We start from the raw sequence: 10,518 nt of genomic DNA, 5'->3' as shown, positions 1-10,518 counted from the left end.
GGGAGCTTCTGACTTGTGACTCCACAATCCTGAACCATAATGCTAGCTGCTCCAGAAATGAACTGCTTCTACCCTGGGTCACTGTCACTGCTAAGAGGAAAGTCATGAACTTGACGGTACCAGTCACTCTAACCTTAAACCCATATAGCCAAGAAACAGTTCACTCCCAACAAACAGAATCATCTGGACCTGTCCATGATTTGGAATCTTGGCCCAACCTTTCCTGGGTCAGAGAGAAAAAGAAGTCTGACCACCCCCTACCCAAAGTGCCAACTCACTTCCTTCCCAGAATTAATCACTTCCCAAAATGTATGACTGTGTGAACATCAATTCCTTTCAGGGGAAAACCTCACTCCCACCTCTCAGGCTGTCATCTACCCTATGACCCCAACCTGACAATCATGCAACAGCCCAGTATTGGTACCTTTTCCAAAATTTAGATGACTCATTCTTATCTACAATCACTTTGTTGTTCTAGGAAAGTTTTTGACACAGCAGGCATTTGATATCTATTTCTTTTTTTTTTTTTCCCTGGGACCTTGATATCTATTTCTTGATTAAATGAAAGATTAAATGAATACCATCTTAGATGTCTGCATAGTACTTTAAAGTTTACACACTATTCTTTTAAATAGCACAAGAGAAAACTAAGCTGTGCACTCAACTGAGAAGAACTGAGAGTGGGAGCTCCTGGTATTCTGATTTCTTGTCTAGAACTATACTGTATTCTGAGATCACTGAACTACAACCTCAGGGGACTCTGCCTACTTTTGAAAATAAAGTTTTGTTGGAACACAGCCACATCCATTCATTTACATACAGGCTTTGACTGGTTTTATGCTATGGTGGCAAAGTTGAGTAGCTGTCCCAGAATCCAGGAACTGTTTACAGAAAATGTCTGTTGGACCTGCTATATATTGCTGGTGACTCCAGGTATATTTAGATATAAACTCTTACAACACACATTCACGCACATATACATCATAAATTCTCCCACAAAGAGAACCATATGATCACTCTCTGTATCTGAACTTTTCAATAATGTCAGCTGTGAGAGGGGAGTACCAACGTTGTTGGAATCACGTATAGAACATGCCTCTGCTGAGTAAGAGCTTCTTTGGGCCAATGCATGATTTTTGATCATGGACTTGATAATATCTATCCTAACAATATGAAGAAGTAGTAAACTTAAAATAGAAAAGGCCTCAGAAGCACATGCACCAAAAGCAGTGAGAAAGGAACAGCTTCCAAAAAGATTGTGTTTTAAAATAAGGAGGTTAGAGATGTGAGATTTTTTTTTCTTTACAACCGATAAAACAGACACATGTGAGGATTTGAATGTCTTCATAATAATGAAAAAATTTTAATCAAAAAGTATCTTTCTAAAATATAGAGTCAGAATGTACTGTTTCAGGAAAATTATTTGCTCTTGGATGTTTTTCCACAATAAACCACCCAAGGGAGTTTAGAATAGACCAGATGGTGACTTAGAAGAATTTGAGGCTGGGCATGGTGGCTCGCACCTGTAATCCCGGCATTTTGGGAAGCCGAGGTGAGTGTATCACTTGAGGTCAGGAGTTTGAGACCAACCTGACCAACATGGTGAAACCCATCTCTACTTAAAAAAACACAAATTAGCCAGGAATAGTGGTGCATGCCTGTAACCCAAGCTACTTGGGAGGTTGAGGGAGGAGAATCACTTGAACCCAGGAGGCGGAGGTTGCAGTGAGCTTAGATTGTACCATGGCACTTTAGCCTGGACAACAAGAGTGAAACTCCATCTCAAAAAAAAAAAAAGAAGGATATGAAAAAATGGAACTTAAGTGAATTCTACACAAATCACGAAACCTCATATATGGCTAGTCTGTAGACTAACTTATCCAGACTTCTGAAATTATACTATCAGACATAATTTTAATATTCACAGATATCCTATGAGTTTAGTCCCTGCTCAAACATAGGGCCAAACCACAACACTGTGGGTGAATAAGTATGGGATATGCACGATAAAGACACATTATCATTATTATTCATCTAACATGGTAGATACTTATGAAATATTTACTTAACACTTTTATTTATCTATTTATTTTCCTTTTTAAATTTTTAATTGTTGTGGGTACATAGTAGGTGTATATATTTATGAAGTACATGAGAAGTTCTGATACAGGCATACAATGTGAAATAAGCTTATCATGGAAAATGAGGTATCCATCCCCTCAAGCATATATCCTTTGAGTTACAAACAATTCAATACAAAATTAGCCAGGCATGGCTACTCTGGTTTTGGTTGCTTGTTTGTTTCACTCTGTTGCCCTGTCTGGAGTGCAGTGGGATGATCTTGGCTCACCACTACCTCTGCCTCCCAGGTTCAAGCGATTTTCCTGTCTCAGCCTCCTAAGTAGCTAGAACTACAGACATGCGCCACAATGCCCTGCTAATTTTTTTAATTTTAGTAGAGATGGGGTTTCAGTATGTTGGCCAGGCTGGCCTCGAATTCCTGACCTGGTGATTCACCCGCCTCAGCCTCCCAAAGTGCAGGGATTACAGGCATGAGGCACCATGCCCAGCCTCTTTTTGTTTTTAAATGTACAGGTAAGTTATTATTGACTAAAGTCACCCTGATGTACTATCAAATAGTAGTTCTTATTCATTCTTATTGTTTTCTTTTTTTTTTTTTTCTAACTCATTAACTATCCCTCATCTCCCTTTCAGCCCCTCACTACCTTTCCTAGCCTCTGGTAACCATCTTTCTACTCTCTATGTCCATGAGTTGAATTGTCTTTTTTTAGACCCCATAAATAAGTGAGAACATGTGATGTTTGTCTTTCTGTACCTGGCTTATTTCATTTAATATAATGATCTTCAATTTCATCCATGCTGTTACAAATAACAGAATCTGATTCTTTTTTATGGCCAAATAGTACTCCGTTGTGTATATATAACACATTTTCTTTCTCTATTCATCTGTTTTTAGACACTTAGCTGGCTTTCAAACCTTACCTGTTATAAACAGTGCTGGAACAAACATAGGAGTGCAGATATCTCTTTAACATACTCATTTCCTTTCTTTTTTGGTATATACCCAGCAGTGGCATTGCTGGATCATATGACAGCTCAATTTTTGTTTTGTTTTGTTTTTGAGGAACCTCTGAACTGTTCACCATAGTGGTTTTGCTAATTTACAGCCCCACCAGCAGTGCACAATCCTTACTAGCATTTGCTATTGCCTGTCTTTTGGATACAAGCCATATTAACTGGGGTGAGATGATATCTCGTTGTAGTTTTGATTTGCATTTCTCTGATGATCAGTGATGTTGAACACCTTTTCATATGTCTATTTGCCATGTGTATGTCTTCTTTTGAGAAATGTCTATTTACATACTTTGCCCATTTTGATCAGATTATCAGATTTTTTCTATAGGGTTATTTGAGCTCCTTATATCTTCTGGTTATTAATCCCTTGTCAGATGAGTAGTTTGCAAATATTTTTTCCCATTCTGTGGGAAAAACACTCTGTCAATTGTATCCTTTGCTGTGCAGAAGCTTTTTAACTTGATGTGATCCCATTTGTCCATGTTCACTTTGGTTGCCTGTGCTTGTGTCTATGATTTCTTTCAGCGGTGTTTTGGAGTTTTCCGTGTAGAGGTCCTTCACCACCTTGGTGAGGTATTTTCCTAATTATTTTATTTTATTTTTTGAAGCTATTATAAAAAGGGTTTTCTTTTTTTTTTGTATATGTTTAAGCTTTTATTTATTTAATTTAATGTCATTGAAAAAGCTAACATAAAATTTAAATCCTGAATAAAATAAAACAATTGCTTTTTTGATGACAACAGAGTCATTAACTTTTCAGTTTCTAATCCATATCCTATACCTTGATTTACTCAGCCTATAAAAAGGGTTTTCTTGATTTGATTCTCAGTTTTGTCATTGTTGGTGTATAGCAGGACTACTGATTTTTGTACATTAATTAATCTTATATTCTGAAGCTTTGCTAAATTCATCTACCAGTTCTAGAAGCTTTTTAAATGAGACTTTATGGTTTTCTAGGTATACAATCATGCCATCAGAAAATAGTAACAGTTTTACTTCCTATGTTATTATCTCTTTTCATAAACTTTTTACCCCTATCTCTTTCTCTAATTCCTCTTTAAGGCCAATAACTCTTAGATTCATTCTTTCAAGACTATTTTCTAGATCTTGTAGGCATGTCATTGTTTTTGATTCTTTTTTCTTCTGTCTTGTCTATTATATTTTCCAATAGCCTATCTTCAAGCTTGCTAATTCTTTCTTCTTTTTGATAAGGTCTGCTATTAAAGGATTCTGATGCATTCTTCAGTATGCCCATTGCCTTTTTCAGCTGTAGAATTTCTGCTTGATTCTTTCAATTATTTCAATCTTTTAATTAAATTTATCTGATAGAATTCTAAACTCCTCCCTTGCATTATCTTGAATCTCTTTGAGTTTCCTCTACACCACTATTTTGAATTATCTGTCTGAAAGATTATATATCTCCATTTCTCCAGGATTGGTCTTCAGTGCCTCATTAGTTCATTTGTTGAGGTTGCTTTCCTGAATGAGTGTTGATGCTGTCAGATATTCTTTAGTGTCTGGGCATTGAAGAGTTAGGTATTTATTGTAGTCTTCACTGTCTGTGCTTATTTGTACATGTCTTCTTGGAAAGGTTTTTCAGATATTTGAAAGGACTTGGGTGTTATAATCTAAGCTGTATCTGATTTAGGGGGCACTGCAAGCCCAGTAACACTGAGGTTCTTGCAGACTCCTAGAGGTACCACCTTGATGGTCTTGGACAAGATCCAGGAGAATTCTCTAGATTACCAGGCAGACACTCTTGTTCTCTTTCTTTATGTTTTCCCAAACACACATATTTTTCTCTGTGTTCTGAGTCATCTAAAGGTGGGGCTGGAGTGACAAGCATCGCTGAGGCCACTACCACTATGGCTGTGCTGGGTCAGACCTGAAGCCAACACAGTATTGGGTCTTGCCCAAGTCCTGCTGAAACACTCCCTGGTTACTTCCTGTTTGCTCAAGACCCTGGAGCTCTACAAGCAGCTGGTGGCAAAGCTAGCCAGGCCTGTGTCCTTCCCTTTGGGGTGGCAAGGTTGCCCATGCCCCAGATGAGTCCAGAGGTACCATCCAGGAATCAGAGTAAAAAACCCAAGATGTCTACCTGGTATTCTATTGTACTGTGGCTGAGCTGACACTCAAACCACAAGACACAGTCCTTTCCATGCTTCCCTCCCCTTTCCAAAGGCAGAGGAGCCTCACCTAGTAGCCACCACCACCACCCCAGGCCACGAGGAGAACTGCCAGACTATTGCCGATGTTTTCTTAAGTCAACTTGTGACGAATGTTGCCTAGCCTGGGACTCACTCATCAGGGCAGTGGGCTCTCCTCTGACCCAGGGCAGGTCCATAAACACCATCCAAGAGTCAAACCCTAGAATCAGGAACCCCAGGAGCCCACTTGGTGCTCTACCCAACTGCTGGTGTCTAAGGTGCAAGACAAAGTCCTCTTTACTTTCCCTTCTTCTTTTCTCAAGCAGAAGGAGTTTTGCCCCAACACATACCACCTCAGCTGGTAATGTGTTAAGTCTCACCTGAAGCCAGCAAGTGTCAGAGGCTTACCCAAGGCCCTCAACATAGTACCTGGATATCACTGCTGGTTATTCAGGGCCCAAGGGCTCTTCAGTTAGCAGGTGACAAATGCTCCCAGGACTGAGTCCTTTCTTCAAGGCACTGCGTTCCCTTCTGGCCCAAGGTGTGCCTAGAAATGTCATCCAAGAGCTAGGGCTTGGGACAGGGACCTCAAGCTCTGTCTGGTGCCTTCTTCTGCTGTGGCTGAGCTGCTATCTAATATGCAAGAGAAAATCCTCCTTACTTTTTCCTCTCCTCTTCTCAAGCAGAAAGAAGGGGTCTCTTCTGGAGCCAGGAGCTGTGCAGCCTGGGTCTAGGGGAAGGGTGATGCCAGCACTCCCTTGGCTGATTCAGCTGGTATCTCAGTATGTCACATGCCACCCAGCCCACCATCTCTAGGCCCAGTTAGGCACTAGGACTCACCTAAGATTTGCAGGCCTTATGGCCTAGACTGCTTTTCAAGTTTGCTTGGAGACACAGAGCACTGTAGCCCTCAGTGGTGAGGTTTGCAGGAACTCAAGTTTGGACTGCTGGGATTCATGATTCACTCTGGCTAGGGCTGGTTTAAATGCTTCCATGGTCAGTGGGCATCAGCTGAGTTTTGTCCAGTTTTCCTTTCTGCTCTACCAAGACAGCACTGAGTTCAATGCCTCACAATTGCTGTGCTCCCCTTCCCCCAGCACCCAGAGACACTCTCCACACCATGGCTGCTGGAGGGTGGGAAAGGGGCAGCATCAGCAATTCAGAGCTGTCTTTTTTTTTTATCTCCTCTGTGCCTCTTTCAGCAATTTGAAGTTAGAACCAGGCACTGTGAGTACTCACCTGATTTTTGGTTCTTATGAAGGTATTTTTTGGCCTGTGGATCGTTGTTAAATTGGTGTCCTTGCGGGGAGGACAATCAGTGGAGCCTTCTGTTCTGCCATCTTGCTCCACCTCCCTCTCCTGAAATATTTATTGATTTGAATAGAAGCTGCAATTACCTTTAACAAAATTCCTGCATGAAATTTTGTCCTCTTGGTTCAAGATCTTATTCAAACAAAAATATTGTACCCAAATACTCTTTAAATGAGCTATATAGGCACATATTTTTAAATAATTAACTCAAGCCTTCTTTTAAATAAGAGATTAACAAGAATAGCATTCTATTTGAGTAAACATGTAATACAGGGAAACATTGTGAGACTGAAATTTAGTGAGAGTACTGACTATCTCATATGTCTTGGTTATTTTATGCTTTCACTGGCTCTGGGATTTGTTTTACAACCCTGAAAGTTGCAGAAAGTTGATAGTAATGCAAATAATTCTTGTCCGCAAAAATGCAAGTTGTATCCCATGTGATGCAATGGATTATCACTCTATAAATATTGACCAGTTTTGCAAGTTTCTGTCTATGTATAACCCCTATTCCACCAAGCAGCACCTATTAATTACCCTCTATAGAGAACCTTCTTTACTAAAAATTGGTCCACACTCTTTTCTGCAGTCAGTAACTCAACAATGTCGTATATGCACACATATACAAGAACACACACACCAGTGATTACAAAGTCAATTTATGGTATAAAAGTGGTTTGGCTATTTTAAAACAGTATTTTTATTAAGTAAATACAATTATTTTGGTATTTTTAACCCAAATATTGAAACAGAGAGAAAACTAAATGCTGCATTAAAAATGAGGCATTACTGTTTCCATTTTATTGATGTAGGGAAACAGAATCAGAGATGAAAATCACCTACTTGTTAAATAAATACAGTAGCAAGGGCACCAAACCAGATTTTCAGAGATATTCTATATTTTGAGGGAAACTTTCTTATCTCTTTCTTCAAATACTCAAAGAAGTAAAATCTCTGTATCATTAAGATACATCTATTATATCTAGAATATTAGCACTTCAAAAAGTATCAGACTAATAGTATTTCAGAAACACAGGTAAAAAAATACTAAAATTTCAATATTATTGTTTTGCTGTGGTATTATCGATAGCAAATTCATCTAGCACAAAGGAAATGCAAGAAAAGCACAAGGCCCAGATGTGTTCTTACGAAGCTTAAAAACTAATTCGGAAAATAAGTCATGTTATATCACAAAACATCTTGATAAAAGTATAAAATTATATATTTAAAAGCCCAACAAATGCAATAAGATAAGCTAATAAGAATAGCTAACATGCAGTAGGAGTTTACTGAGAACCAGGCTCTCAGTAAAAGCCTAAGTGCTTTTATGTTCAAATAACTCTTTCAATATTCACAGGTATTCTATGAGATTGGTCCTATTTTTATTCCCAATGCAAAGATAAGGGAAAGAGGACCTGAGGGGCTAATCTAATTCAAGGAAGGTGATGGGAATGTCTAAGTGGTAGAACTCCTGTGGTAAGTCCAGAGAGCAATCCTGGGGAATTTGGCTTTGGAGAGCCTCACTCTTGGCTAGCCAGGGAAGAAAGATCTTTAAAAGAAATTAGCCATGCAGACCTGATGGTGCTGAGAAAAAGCCTAGGACTTTAAAGAGGGAAGGGTACTGTAGCTTTCTGTCAGGGATGAAGCTCAGCTAAGTTACAGAAGGAAGAACATGGAGAAGGAAAGTGTAATGGAAAGAGAGCTGGATAAGCAGAAGAGGAAGGAGGCTTAAATGGCCCATGTAATCATACTTTAAAAATATATTTCCTTGACAGATGTTAAAACTTCTTTGTGACTAGTTTGTTTTATTTAAAAGTTGTTTTATGTTAAAATACTGAATATAAACAGTGCTGCAATGAACATTCGTGTGCACGTGTCCTTATAGTAGAACGATTTGTAATCCTTTGGATATATACCCAGTAATGGGATTGCTGGGTCAAATGGAATTTCTATTTCTAGGTCCTTGAGGAATTGCCACACTGTCTTCCACAATGGTTGAACTAATTTACACTTCCACGATAGACTGGATAGGGAAAATGTGGCACATATACACCATGGAATATTATGCAGCCATCAAAAACGATGAGTTAGGGTCCTTTGTAGGGACATGGATGAACCTGGAAACCATCATTTTCAGCAAACTGACAGAAGAGCAGAAGATCAAACACCGCATGTTCTCACTCATAGGCGGGTGTTGAACAATGAGAACACATGGACACAGGGAGGGGAGCACTACACACTGGGGTCAGTTGGGGGGAAATGGGGGAGGGACGGTGGGGGGTGGGGAGCTGGGGAGAGATAGCAAGGGGAGAAATGCCAGAGGTAGGTGATGGGGAGGAAGGCAGCAAATCACACTGCCATGTGTGTTCCTATGCAACAATTTTGCATGTTCTTCACATGTACCCCAAAACCTAAAATGCAATAAAATAAATGGGAAAAAAAAATACTGAATATAATGCAACTAAAAAAAAAAGTAAAAGTATCTCTTAATACCACTATTAAAGTTTCAGAGGTGGTGAGACCTACCTCTTTCTGCATTCAGGCTCTTGAACAAACCGACGAGTAAAATGAATATGAAGGCAGATAGGAAATCACCATATCAATTTCATGACTATGAAAGATTAAGCTGGAGGATGCAGCTGAGCTTCAGAGCCAAAAAGACCAGCTCTGCTAGCTGAATCTCAGATCTAGATAGGCTTGCCTGTCATAGAATTACTGAATCCTGGACAAGTCCAGGAGGATAAAAAGAGTAGCTGAAAAGAATATGCCTGCTCTTTTCCTCCCAGATTTATGAAGCATATAAGTCATTCCACCATCCCTGTGACAGAGTGAACAAAAGGAAAGAAAGACATGGAGTTAAACTGAGCTCCCTTCATGTGAAAGAAACTGCTAGAAAACAGAAGTGTTTCTCAACAGTCATCCCTCTTCAAATATTTTATACTCAAAAACAAAAAATATATATATTTATTAAAAACTTACACTAAAATCATACTCAGTGGTGAATATAAACCATTTTCCCTCTTGTTAAGACCAACACAAAAATGTCCGTTAGCATCAATCCTATTCAACATTGAAATGGAGGTCCTAGCCAGAGTAATAAAGAAAGAAAAAGAAACAAATTATATAAAAATGAAGTGACACTTTTATATTAACAGATGACACAAATATTATAGTTAAAAATTATAATACAAAAGATTTATAAACAAATAAATTTAGCAAAGTTGCTAAGTACCAAATAAATATACAAAAATAAATTCTGTATCTTTTTTTCACTTTTATTTTTCACTTTTTGTTTCAGAGGTATATGTGCAGGTTTTTTCTATAGGTAAATTGAATGTCATGGGGGTTTGGTGCACAGACTATTTTACCACCCAGGTAATTAGCAAAGGTAGATTTTAGATCCTTACCCTCCTCCCACCTTCCACCCTCATGTAGGCCTCAGTGCCCATTGTTCCCTTTTTTGTGTCAACGTGAACTAAATATTCAGCTCCCACTTATAACTGAAAACTTGTGGTAATTGCTATTCTGCTCCTGTGTTATTTGCTTAATTCTATTACTATCAACAAATAACTAGAAAATAAAATCTGGAAAAATAAACCATTTACAATAGCACTCAAAAGTATCACATACCTAGGAATAAATCTAATGAAACATGTAAAACCCTCTACACTGAAAATTATAAAATATTGCTGAGAAAAAGTAGAGACCTAGTGGAGAGAGATGGCACACACATGAGTTGGAAGATTAAATACAAAATGATGGGAACTCTTCCCAAATTGATCCATGGAATCAATGTTATCCCAGTTAAAATCACTACAGGCTTTTTTTTTTATTGGAAATTGACAAAATGTTTGTAAAATCTATTTGGAAATACAAAGAACCTAGGATAACCAAAATAAGTTTGAAGAAAATGAGCAAATTGCAAGTCTTCCTGTTATAGTAGGTAGCTCATCAGGCATGAGCA

The sequence above is a fragment of the Sapajus apella genome, unplaced genomic scaffold (genome assembly GCF_009761245.1).
Source record: "Sapajus apella isolate SASKATOON/1434 unplaced genomic scaffold, GSC_monkey_1.0 scaffold76, whole genome shotgun sequence".
NCBI lineage: Eukaryota > Metazoa > Chordata > Mammalia > Primates > Cebidae > Sapajus > Sapajus apella.
The sequence above is the reverse complement of the archived record's forward strand: the minus strand, read 5'-3'. Positions refer to the sequence as shown.